Source organism: Callithrix jacchus, chromosome 3 (genome assembly GCF_049354715.1).
Source record: "Callithrix jacchus isolate 240 chromosome 3, calJac240_pri, whole genome shotgun sequence".
Lineage (NCBI taxonomy): Eukaryota > Metazoa > Chordata > Mammalia > Primates > Cebidae > Callithrix > Callithrix jacchus.
In genome coordinates this window covers 66,269,513-66,282,824 of record NC_133504.1, presented here as the reverse complement: position 1 = coordinate 66,282,824, position 13,312 = coordinate 66,269,513, and the positions used below count along the sequence as shown (strand labels likewise).

Here is a 13,312-nt window from a genome sequence, read left to right as displayed (position 1 = left end):
AACTTAAGCATGCCCCTTTGCCCTACTATTTTCTCTCTTTTGGTATGCTACCTCTGGACCTATCTGACTTTATGACTTGGCAGGTATGACAGAGCCAAGCTCAAAATAGATATCTGCTATTGTTTCAGCTGTGGTAATACAGTCAGTTTTTAGACTCCATTTGGTTCTATAGGAACCAGACTAGAAAATAAAATATTATACAATACAGAGCATTGAATGGGCCTTCATTTATTAGGTCTTTAATATTAGCACTAATCTGTGCCTTTTCCCAGGGTTGTACATAGGAACTCTGCTTTCTCTCTCCCTCCTTCCCTCCCTCTCTTTTCTGTATTTATTTATATATCTATATAGTATCTTAATATGTGGTGAAGAAAAGTTTAAAAGTCTCTACCTGATCTTTCCCAGGATAATAACTTTTATCACAGGCAAAGTATACATGTTGGGGTTGCTCTTACTGCCAAATATATTAATTTAATTAAGCACTTTTGAGGTGAAAAGGTTATTAGGGTGGTTCTAAAAACCCACTAGGCATACAGTAAGGAAGAATTTCACCAGGACTTTATTACCTGGCCACAATGCCAACACACTAACAGGGGCGTTAAATATCAATGTCAAGTCAGCTCCTGTGTTCAATTGCCCTCAAATTGTCTGGATATTCCTATTCCGATTTCTAAGTGTACACAGTCACTTTACTAAATAGTCATAGGTCCCTGATAAGGTTTGGGTCTATATCTCTGCCCAAATCTGATGTCAAATTGTAATCCCCAATGTTAAAGGTGAGGCCTGGTGGGAGATGATTGAATCATGGGAGCAGATTCCTCCTTTGGTGCTGTTCATATGGTACTAAGTGAGTTATTGTGAGATCCATTTGCCTTAAAGTGTGTAGCACCTCCCACCCCACTCTTTTTCTCCTGTTCCAGCCATGTAAGATGTGCCCACTATCCCTTCACCATATGCCATGATTGAAAGTTTCCTGAGGCCTCCCCATCCATGCTTCCTATATAGCCAATTAAACCTCTTTTCTTTAAAAATTACCCAGTCTCAGATAGTTCTTTATAGCAGTGCAAGAACAGACTAATACAGTAATGCAGTCCCTTTGTAGAGAGACTGAGGGCATGATTATGATGAATATGCCATTGTATTATCATGTTTCTCCTGATACAGACCTTATCATTTTTACAGTCAGTATATTTCAGATGTAAAAATTGGCTCGAGCCCTGATATTGGTCAAAGAATCATGATTTTTGAATTGAGATAACTGTTTTTAACCTCCTGCTACTCCATTTTTGTCTTTTTTGGGAGGTTATAGACATTAAGTAACAAAGATAGTTGACTGACTATGCGTTTCTTAGTGCTGCCATGGTGAATTAATCATTTCTACAATGATCTCTGTGCCAAGGTTCCTTGGAGTTTGCTTCACTTTTTTTTCTGGTCACTACTGTATTTGTGACTAATCACCTCTGTTACTTTAGAGCCTTACATCCTCAGAGATATGTATGAATCCAGCTTCGTAATTGCTGCCAACACCATAATCTGTAGTATCCAGAGGAGAACTACAACTAAAATTCTGAATGTAGCTGGTGACTCTCACCAGTGGTGTTGGTGCATTGTTTGTTCCTTTGCATTTTCTGAAAATAATCTCTGGTGAGTCTTTGGGTCTCACATAATATTTCATTTCTCTACTCCCACTGCCTTGAAACTCTTTATTCTTTTCTCTAACACCTATTACTAAAAATCAGGAATATCCACCATAATCACCATTATTCAGCAATTTCTCTATGCTTCTAAGAGTCACCATCCCAGTGAGTTTGCTCCATCCTCCTGAGACTGTTCTCAGATTATTAGCTACAGTGTTCCAAATACAAGCACTCATAAAGAATTCTCAATTATGCAGACTTTCATCTGCTCCTGTTTATAGTGCATCCTCAAAATTCATATGCAATTAAAAACACCAATATTCTGGCTCCTAGTTAGCTCCTCCGATGCCAAAACCATTCCTCCTTATCAGAAAAGTCACATAACCAGATGGGTTGGTTATGCTCGTGTTTAACACTGTATAGCTGCTTGAAGGAGAGGAAGTGGGGGCAGCTCCAAAGGCATCTGTCTTTTGCTTGTCAGTGTGGGTAAAGAGTAAAATTCTTCTGCATCATTTTCCAGTACAGAGGAAGAGTTAGTTCTTAGTAGAGAAGTATGGGTTGTGACTGTAATCTCTGAACATTCACAGGGCTCTGCAGAGCCAACTTCTTCAGAAACGTCCTTCTCAGTTTCTTGGACACATATTTAGATCTTAGGTTTTCTCAAGCAAGGCTCCTGTTTTTTCATAACACACATGCCTTGAATAAGCATTTAGACGTCTCTGGAGTTCTGCAAGTTTGTCAGATCTCTGGTGCACTGTTTGGCTATTTATGTTTTTCTGCTGCAGGAAATAAAGGACTTGCTATCAAAGAGACATTCTACTTTCACACTTACTCTTTAGCTCTAAATTATCCTTCTCCGTATGATTAACATAACCTAGCAATAAAGAGCCAACTCTGTTTTCTTCATAGTCTTTATTAACTTCATATCTTTCAGATATACAGAAAATATGAACTACAAGGAAATCAACCTAGGATATCTTCGCAGTTCAGCACTGGTGAAATCACCAGGAACTGGATTGCCACCTTTTCTCAGGCACTATTTGTGTCTCACATACCATACAGAAAAGCATTCTCCTTGGCTATCAGGTAGTGAGTAAGCCAGTCTCCAAGTCTCAACTTAACTTTAATCTTTCCTGCACCACTGGAATTAGAGTACATAAGCAAACACCAAGACATAGCAGGCATAGAAAAATGCCTATAAAAGAAAAGGGGTAGGTAACAAGGCATGATGGGCAGAGATTTCAGAACTCAAAAAGAATATGATTCCTGTGAAGTTGATGAAGTGGCAGAAGGGGTTGGTAGAAAGAGTCTTAAACTGTAACATAGTTCAAAAAAGGTTTTATGCAGACTGATTGAGATACTTTGAGCCAAAGTCTCTAAGTTGAGACTCATATCTCATAGAAACAGGCCTCCATTCGAGCAAGTAAGGCACTCAATCACTGTCTGGAAGACTTCTGTGGAAAGTGTAGCTTCAGCCAAATGTGGCAGTGGATTCACAAGGGCAACAGCTTGGGCCACCATTCAGTTAAGCTCCTTACAGCAGAAGATCTCACTAGATCTTTTCCTGGCTAACACAATAAAAGAAGGCATTAGAAATTACAATGTGATAATTGATTGTAATCATGTAATGTAAAATTTAATGAAGAATTATCAATGTGTTTGGACATTAGAATAAAAATGTCTTCATTTCTGATACTCTCCTGATGTTATTTCTGACCATTGAGCTGTTAAGTTAAAAACACCGATAATTCTGTTTCCAGCACAGGGTATGATTATAAGCATTTAATAGCTTCAATGGGACTCAATGTTTGGCTTGACAGTATCCTATGCTACAGAAAAGGCCTTTAGAAGGAAACCCTGACACCTCAAATAGGGACTACTTGGAAAAGTATTCATTACAAGATGATGTTTATAGTCCACAAGATTTTCCCATGTCTGTGATCCAGAAAAATAACCGTAATATGATATCAAATAGACCAAGTAGAGAAATACAGTTTCTGCTTTGTGAGGACATACTTTACTTAGTTAAAGAATTGCAAGACCCAGTTAAAATGTATCTGAAATACATAGAAGATTTTTCTGGGTGTGAATCTTGAGCATATTGAACCAAAAGGATGCATGTGAATAGGGTAGATTTTATTAGCATGGGAGCACTTATCCATTACGCATAATTCATCAGCCTTAATACACTACAAAGATAGATCAGTCCTTGAAGCTTAGACCCTATGATATTCTCACAAGTGAGATGAAGATCCCAGAAATGTCTTGAAGGAGTGAAGAACTTTAGAACAAATTTATTATTTGAAACAAGGAAAATTGTTACTTGACTATATTCCCTAGGAGGGCCCAATATTCAGACATATCTGCAAGATGGTATGCAAAGCAATAGTGAATGTGCACCAGCAATGTAAGATCAGCATGTCCAATGATAGTATCAATTTCTTCTCTGCAAACAGGCATAGCATCCTAGCATTGATGTTAGGTAGGATTCCAAAATTATAGAGGCGAGGTTGTTCCACTTAAGCAACAGGGACAAGTAGACATAGTTACCAGAATGTAAAACTAGATGGAAAAACAGTGCTTTCATCCACAGGGAAAGGTAGTAATGGCTAAGAATCCATGTTTTTCCTGGTGGAAAAAGCTGAGAATCCCACTTGAGTACTGCTTGACTAATGAAACCAAGAAAAAAATAATCAAAAACCGGAGATTAGATGTAAATGATAGCATTGGCAATGGAATAAAAAAAAAACTTAAATCTTATGCAGTTTTTCCAACTAGTTCTCCATCACAGCACTCATTGATTGAATAGCAGTTTGGATCCTTCTGAAGAAGAGTCCTTCGATATTGTCACAAGTATACATAATAAATATTAGTTTTTTTGTTTTAAACAATCTCCATTCACTAGAATGAATGTAGACTGGGGTTCACAAGAACCTTAATGATATTGACATTAAATATAATATTATGCTGATGCATTGCTTCACACAAGTTAATGGGTTTCTTTGGATTTTGGAAGCACAACAAACAACATTTGGGAAAGATCATTTATCAAGTTACTCAAGATTGTCAGTTTGAAGTGCAATCCAGAGCAAGAGAGGGTTAAACATGAAATCAAATTTAACCGATAAAATACCCTCACATTCTAGCCATTAGATCCAGATGTCAAAATACTAGAATTATTTGAGGTAGACAAGAATGATATGGAGAGTCTGTAATATAAGCGAACTCTAAAAGGAGAGTCAGAGCTAGACTCAGGGCAAAGAGAATTACTCACCATTTGAAAAACTATTTCTCATATACTGCTGGACCCAAATAAAATAACTAATTGTTCTTTGGGAGGCCGAGGCAGGTGGATCACGAGGTCAAGAGATCGAGACCATCCTGGTCAACATGGTGAAACCCCGTCTCTACTAAAAATACAAAAAATTAGCTGGGCATGGTGTCGCGTGCCTGTAATTCCAGCTACTCAGGAGGCTGAGGCAGGAGAATTGCCTGAACCCAGGAGGCGGAGGTTGCAGTGAGCTGAGATCACACCATTGCACTCCACCCTGGGTAACAAGAGTGAAACTTTGCCTCAAAAAAAAAAAACCAAAAAAAAAAAAAAACCACCTAATTGTTAAGAGTACATAACTGCCGACTCAGAGCGCTCCCGGTCAAAACCTGAGCAAGATCTATCATATCATATGGTTAAGTGGGCACTGAAGCTACCAATTATACAGTGGAAATGTCACATTAAGATGTAAACATGAACTGTTAAAAGTGATACAAGTGTGTTACAGGTACAAGTTGCTCAAATTGCCATCAGAGCTATTAACTTTGTATCTTCTCATCTAACTCAGCTCTCACCTATAGTCTCCTGGGGGATTCTTTATGATCAGTTGATACAAAAGGAAAATGCTCAAGCTTGATTCACGGAGGGATGGCTTAGTATTTTGAAGCAAATCTGAAAATGAATTGCTGCCATGCTACAACTCCATTCAAGGCTGGGTTTAAATAACATTAAGAGGAAATTATTTCACTTGAACAGTGCATTATACATGATATTCAAGTCTGTATGTAGAGAAAAAATTGTGAGGTAAAAATGTACAAGAACTCCTGGCTCATCTCGTTTTTCTGGAATCATGAAGGAGCAATATTGAAAGACTGGCATTAAGATTTGGAGAAATCCCAGCACTTTGGGAGGCTGAGGAAGGTGGATAACGAGGTCAAGAGATCAAGACCATCCTGGTCAACATGGTGAAACCCCGTCTCTACTAAACATACAAAAAATTAGCTGGGCATGGTGGCGTGTGCCTGTAATCCCAGCTACTCAGGAGGCAGAGGTTGCGGCGAGCCGAGATCATGCCATTGCACTCCAGCCTGGGTAACAAGAGCGAAACTCCGTCTCAAAAAAAAAAAAAAAAAAAAAAAAAAAAAGATTTGGAGAATAACTGGGGCTCAAACTATATAAGCTAACACAAAGTTTGCAGGTCTCTGTGGCTCACACTATCATCTATAAGAGAGAAGACAGCATCTATTGCAGAGAAGGCATTCAGCACATGCACATGTAGAACAAGATGGCTTGTCCTGTATACTTCAGTTTCCATGTATATTTGACTATCTTGTACTTGCATAATGTGAATGGAGTAGCATTGGTGTTAGCAGTGGTGTTTTGTATGGACTCATAATTATTACCTCTCTCTCTCACCACAACAATAATGTCCTATTGTAGCAGAGACTAAAGCTTTTCCGCTAGTTCTCCAGTGTTGACTTTTATAAAAATTGTGAACAGAAACCATTCTGATTACAAAATTACAGAGAGGACTTTACATATGACATAAACTAATCTGAGCAGTGGCAAGACACAGCCCATTTATTAAAGGCAGGATAATTGGCAGACTGCTTAAAATTACTGGGTGCACCATGGCTGTGATTGCCAAGTTCTGTTGTTGCTGTTGGTTTGTTTTTGTAAGCTCACACTCATGCTAACATTATTACTCACAAGTGTGTACCATATGTCTTTTTGTGCTTTGCCCCATGCTTGCTCTGAAGCTGTAGAAACTCACTTGGACAGCACAGAAATGTCTTCTGGAAGTGTGGAAAACTTGGCTCTCCTAGGCGACAACTTTGAACTAGTAGAGGGTGCAGTGCAGTGGAAAGATACCCTAGCTTCCCATAAGTTGAGGCTTATTTGAGAGGCATTATGTGCTTCACAGAGATTTCTGAGGGAATGAAAAACTTTTGTTCAGCAGTAATCTTGATAAATGACTCGTGTTTCTTTCCTTATCCAATTCAAGGCCTCATTTTTCCATCTACCTCACATTTGCTTATAGACAGCACTTCTCAAGTAATGTACCAGCACAAAGGTTTTGCTTCAGTCTCTGCCTCTAGGATAACACAATTGGTGTCATAATATAGGTTGCATGATACAGCTTATATCAAAGGTTCTAAAATGAATGCTTTATGAAGTTAAAATAATTTTAAAATTTTACATGGATAGGTTTATGACAATCGTGGTGATGTTTTCAAAGCTGTATACTTATTGCCAAATTCATCTAGTTGCATGAATTAAATATGTACAGCTTTTTTCATGTCAATCATACCTCAATAAAGTGTTTTAAATAGAAAAGTTAAAAAAATACTAATTCAAATCCAAAAGCTAAAAACAAGTTTAATAACATTTTAGATTATTTAGTTGCAATCCCAGAGATTCTAATTCAATGTGTCTTAGGAAAAATTTAAAAATATTAATTTAATCAAGCATTACAGGTAATTTTGTGCAACAGATCTCAGGACTGGCTTTGAGAAATCCTGTTTAAGCCAGTCAAGACCATTGCTTACATTTACTTGGCTTTTCACAATCTTATTTCAACATACAAGTGAGCTCCAAAATTATACTCCAGAATGTAATGTTCAAACTAGAATCAAATGCCATAATTTAGAGAACATACAATAAAAAACACATTGGTAAATGCTTGAAATATTGAAAATCTAGTGAATAATGCAATATCAACATTTGTAGGATATTTAGGTGTTAAATGCATTTAGATCCTTACAGATCCAAGTCTGCCAAGGTCTTTTGGGACACCAGTTTTGTTTCTGTGGTGATTTCCCATCAGAAACAGACAGTCTTTGTTTAGAAGCAGAATAACTAATGGCTCAAGCCACATATTCTTCAAATAGCACCACCACTCAGGGTATCAGACAATGGTAAATAAGTGCTTCCAAAATATTTTAAATAAATTTATTAACAAGTATGACAAGCTCATATAGGAACACATAAGCTAATGTCAATTGATGGCATATCTAGGTGAATATAAGCTTCCAAATACATCCAGGCCAATGGTTTAATACTTTAATAGTTCAGTTCAATGAAAAGAATATAATTAGAACTTTCTCCATTAATAAAACTTGACTTTTTATGAAAATAATACATTTTCATTAACTCATTTGTTTTTTGTTTTTAATTTGGAGTAGTTTATTTCATATCTGTTAATCCTTTTAATATTAATGGTTATATAATTTCTCCATCAGAGAGTATGTGAGAATTGCTCTAACATATACAGAAAAGACTCCATTTTAGTATGATACTTTAAATTGAAACAATTACTATGATCACATCTTAGGAAAAATAATCAAATTTAAGAATTGCCTTTGTGAATTATCTTCAAGATAAAATTGCATGGATTAGAATTTGACATAATCCTTTGAGAGAGCATGAAGAAAATACTAAAGAAAATAGTTCTAGATTAAAAATAATGTTTAAAAATTAATTAATTTCTTGTAAAATTATAATCTTATGAAATTTTTAGGGTGATTATATTTTTGGTTTCTTCAAATACTTTCCCAAACTCTCAAAACTTTCATAAATAAATCATGCTAACTGCATACATTATAGAAATTAAAGTGATATTGTTAAAATAGGCTAAGAAACATTATTTTCTTTACTATTCTCAAAAATTTAATCTAATCCAATAATAAACGTAAAGAAAAGCTATTCTCCAACTTATAAGGAATCTTAAATAGTAAAAATAAATGTGTGATATGTCATTAAATAAATGCTCTCAGATTCAATATATACTTTTAGTGGTCTATAAGTCATTTAATACTTCTGCATTTCTCAATTTTCAAATTTTTCTGACTCAGTAACTGTAGATAAAATTTATAAGAAGTATTTATTTGTAGTCATTACACACACATACACAGGTTTATGGGGGAGCCTCATATTTCATATTCAGTGCCTGATCTCTGAAGGATAGTTAAAAAAACAAGAGTTTTCTGTTGACTTCCTGTTAAATATATGCATGACCATGAAAAAGTCATTTAACCTTTTCAACCTCAATTTTCCCTGCGTAATATGAGAAACTTGGACCAAATTCATAGTCTCAACCTTTCTTTAAAAGGAGCAACTTCTAACTTAGCCAGTTGAAGAAACAATTGATGATGAAGCACATTCAGGAGGTCAGATATTAGAAACTGAAAGGTTACTGCATGTTGCATATGGATACATCACCACTTCTGATGATTTTCCTTTCCCCATCAGAAAAAATATTAGAAGGTCAGAGAAAATATTAGAAGGAATATAGCATGTACTGGAAGATAAATCTACTGATTTAAATTTTGGATTTCCCTCAAGTATAGCTTATTGTTCTTTCCAGTAAGAATTTGTCTCTTTCCTTGTAGCATACTTCTTTTTTTGTCTTCCTATGGCTTTATATTAGAAGAATATGAGTTCCTACAACTCTTCTACTTACTTCTTAAAAGTAGAGAGGCAACAGGAGGGATGGGCTCTCTACTCAAATCCAATTTCAAAATATATTCAAGTACTATATTCCAATTGAATATATAAAAATATATTCAACATATATATAAATATATATTCAAGTACTATATGGCACTTTCCTGAGGCTTGTGTGTAATATAAATATAAGTAATGCCTCAGCCCAAAAACTCCTGAAACTGATAGGCAACTTCAGCAAAGTCTCAGGATATAAAATCAATGTGCAAAAATCATAGGCATTTCTATACACCAATAACAGACATAAAGAGAGCCAAATCAAGGACAAACTGCCATTCACAATTGCTACAAAAGGAATAAAATACCTAGGAATACAACTTACAAGGAACGTAAGGGACCTCTTCAAGGAAAACTACAAACCACTGCTCAATGAAATAATAGAGGACACAAACAGATGGAGAAACATTCCATGTTCATGGTTAGGAAGAATCAATATCGTGAAAATGGCTATACTGCCCAAAGTAATTTACAGATTCAACGCTATCCCCATCAAGCTACCATTGACTTTCTTCACAGAACTGGAAGAAACCACCATGAACTTCATATGGAACCAAAAGAGAGCCCACATAGCCAAGTAAATTCTAAGCAAAAAGAATACAGTGGGAGGCCTCACAATACCAAACTTCAAACTATACTACAAGGCTACAGTAATCAAAACAGCATGGTACTGGTACCAAAACAGAGATATAGACCAATGGAACAGAACAGAGGCATTGGAGTCAACACAACATATCTACAACCATACAATCTTTGATAAACCTGACAAAAACAAGCAATGGGAAAAGGATTCCCTGTTTAATAAATGGTGTTGGGAAAACGGGCTAGCCATGTGCAGAAAGCAGAAACTGGACCCGTTCCTGACATCTTACACTAAAATTAACTCCAGATGGATTAAAGACTTAAACATAAGACCTGGCACCATAAAAAAAACCCTAGAAGAAAATCTAGGCAAAACCATTCAGGACATAGGAGTAGGCAAGGACTTCATGACCAAAACATCAAAAGCATTGGCAACAAAAGCCAAAATAGACAAATGGAACCTAATAAAACTCCACAGCTTCTGCACGGCAAAAGAAATCATCACTTAACCTTTTCAACCTCAATTTTCCCTGTGTAAGATGAGAAACTTGGACCAAATTCATAGTCTCAACATTTCTTTAAAAGGTGCAACTTCTAATTTAGCCAGTTGAAGAAACAATTGATGATGAAGTACATTCAGGAGGTCAGATATTAGAAACTGAAAGGTTACTGCATGTTGCATATGGATACATCACCACTTCTGATGATTTTCCTTTCCCCATCAGAGAAAATATTAGAAGGTCAGAGAAAATATTAGAAGGAATATAGCATATACTGGAAGATGAATCGGCAACCAAAAGAACGGGAAAAAATCTTTGCAGTTTACCTATCTGACAATGAGCTCATAGCCAGAATTTACAAAGAACTTAAACAGATTTACAAGAAAAAAACAAACAAGCCCATTCAAAAATGGGCAAAGGATATGAACAGACACTTTACAAAAGAAGACATACATGAGGCCAACAAACATACGATAAAATGCTCATCATCACTGGTCATTAGAGAAATGCAAATCAAAACCACATTGAGATACCATTTCACGCCAGTTAGAAAGGCGATCATTAAAAAATCTGGAGACAACAGATGCTGGAGAGGATGTGGAGAAAAAGGAACACTTTTACACTGTTGGTGGGAGTGTAAATTAGTTCAACCATTGTGGAAGACAGTGTGGCGATTCCTCAAGGCCTTAGAAATAGAAATTCCATTTGACCCAGCAATCCCATTACTGGGTATATATCCAAAGGACTATAAATCATTCTACTATAAGGACACATGCACACAAATGTTCATTGCATCACTGTTTACAATAGCAAAGACCTGGAAGCAACCCAAATGCCCATCGATGATAGTCTGGACTGGGAAAATGTGGCACATATACACTATGGAATATTATGCAACAATCAAAAATGATGAGTTCGTGTTGTTTGTAGGGACATGATTGAATCTGGAGAACATCATTCTCAGCACACTGACACAAGAACAGAAAATGAAATACTGCATATTCTCACTCATAGGCGGGTGATGAAAAATGAGAACACATGGACACAGGGAAGGGAGTACTACACACTGGGTTCTATTTGGGGGAATAGGGGAGGGATAGCAAGGGGAGAGCTGGGGAGGGATAGCCTGGGGAGAAATGCCAAATGTGGGTGAAGGGAAGGAAGGCAGCAAAACACACTGCCATGTGTGTACCTATGCAACTATCTTGCATGTTCTGCACATGTACCCCTAAACCTAAAATGCAATAAAAAAATAAAAAGAAAAAAAAAGAACTTTAAAAAAAAGTAATGAACAGTATTGTTCAGAGGCATTGATTGTGCTTTGCTTGTTGATTCTTGGAGAATGTGTCTTTCTTGCTTTAAATCACAAGCAAGTTAAGGAGAGATAGTGAAGAAATATCAAGGAAAGACATTCTCACTTTCAAACATTTTTCTCAATGGTTTAAAGAAACAAAGTTCAGTATTTTCTTATCTATTAATTACCAGTAGTAAGTTCATTTAATAATTGATTATAAAAATTATTTCTTTGTGTTTTAGATAGGATTTAGAAATGCCAAATATGATTAAAATTTTATAATCAGTTACTATAGATTCATTTAATTTAATTTACAAATTTTTTTCATTCTTAAAAATCAAGAAAAATTAACAAAATATGGTGATGGGAAAATTTCTTTTGTGTTAAATTTACCTAATAATATTTTCTCTAACTTTGGGCACTGATAATTAGAGAGACAGTTGAAAATGTAGCTGTTTATGAAACTGTAATTAGGCTGCTTCAAAGATAAACAATGATCATGTAGAAATTTTTTTTGAAAATATTACTGTTTTTAAAGCAACTTTTTAGTGCAGACATAAATTATATGTACATATGTTCTTAAAATGATATACATACTAATAAATGATATAATCTGCTTAAAATGTAGAACACCTAAAGTAATATGTCATATCTTCAATATAACCCAACAGTGCTCACCTCTGAGCTATCAATTTGACATACACCAAAAAGAAAATGATTGGGCTCAAACTTATCTGAATTTACTAATGATCTCAATTCTAATCAATTACTGAAATGCATATCTGCTTAAAACATATTTCTTATACTTTATTTAATTTGTTTTGTTATATTAATCTGTGTTATAAAAATTAAGTCAACAAATTGCTGGGTATTTGAAGATGTATTGTAAATCAAATAAATCCAGTTGTACTGGACCGAGTGTTTGTGTCTCTTCGAGATTCAGATGTTGAAGCCTGAACTGAATATGATGGCATTTGGAGGTGAGACCTTTGAGAAGCAATTAAGTGGAGCCCTACTAAATGGCATTGGTCCTTTTACAGAAAGAGTCCAGAGAACCAGCTCGTTCTTTTCACAATGTAAGTATCCAAGAAGTTGAAAATCTGCAACCCAGAAAAGACCTTCACTAGAATCTGACCATGCTGACACCCTGAACTTGAACTTCTAGTTCCAAACTGATTAAGACACTATAATTGATATTGATGATTTGTGTTAATATTTAAGACTAATTTTTATTAATCATTTTGGGATAAGTGGAGTATATCATTCTGGTTTATGTAATAAATTAAATATTCACATTTATTAATACTTTATTTGTTATGGGAGACTTATGAACAAAAAATTCCTTAATTTTACCAGAAGTGTAAGATATTTAGCATGTTGAAATAATAGGTTACCCAGGGAAAAGATACGTGGAACATATTTTCTTTAATGTTTCTGATTTACACATCCATTTTTATTACATGGGACATTCTAAAATAATCATTAATACAATTATATACAAATATATATATATATATATATATAT

General features: G+C 35.4%; 1 protein-coding gene across 5 annotated transcripts in view; it reads left to right on the top strand.

The window, feature by feature from the left end:
* LOC128931562 (uncharacterized) overlaps window positions 1–13,312 on the top strand; it is a 141,089-nt gene that overhangs the window by 126,696 nt on the left and 1,081 nt on the right. For 4 of the 5 annotated variants that reach the window (XR_008480045.2, XR_013533388.1, XR_013533385.1 and 1 more), the window contains 2 exons: window positions 2,572–2,723; window positions 12,731–12,863. The gene's annotated coding sequence lies outside the window, so the exon portion shown is untranslated. The remainder of the gene's footprint in view (window positions 1–2,571; window positions 2,724–12,730; window positions 12,864–13,312) is intronic. The other variant, XR_013533386.1, reaches the window with a different exon arrangement.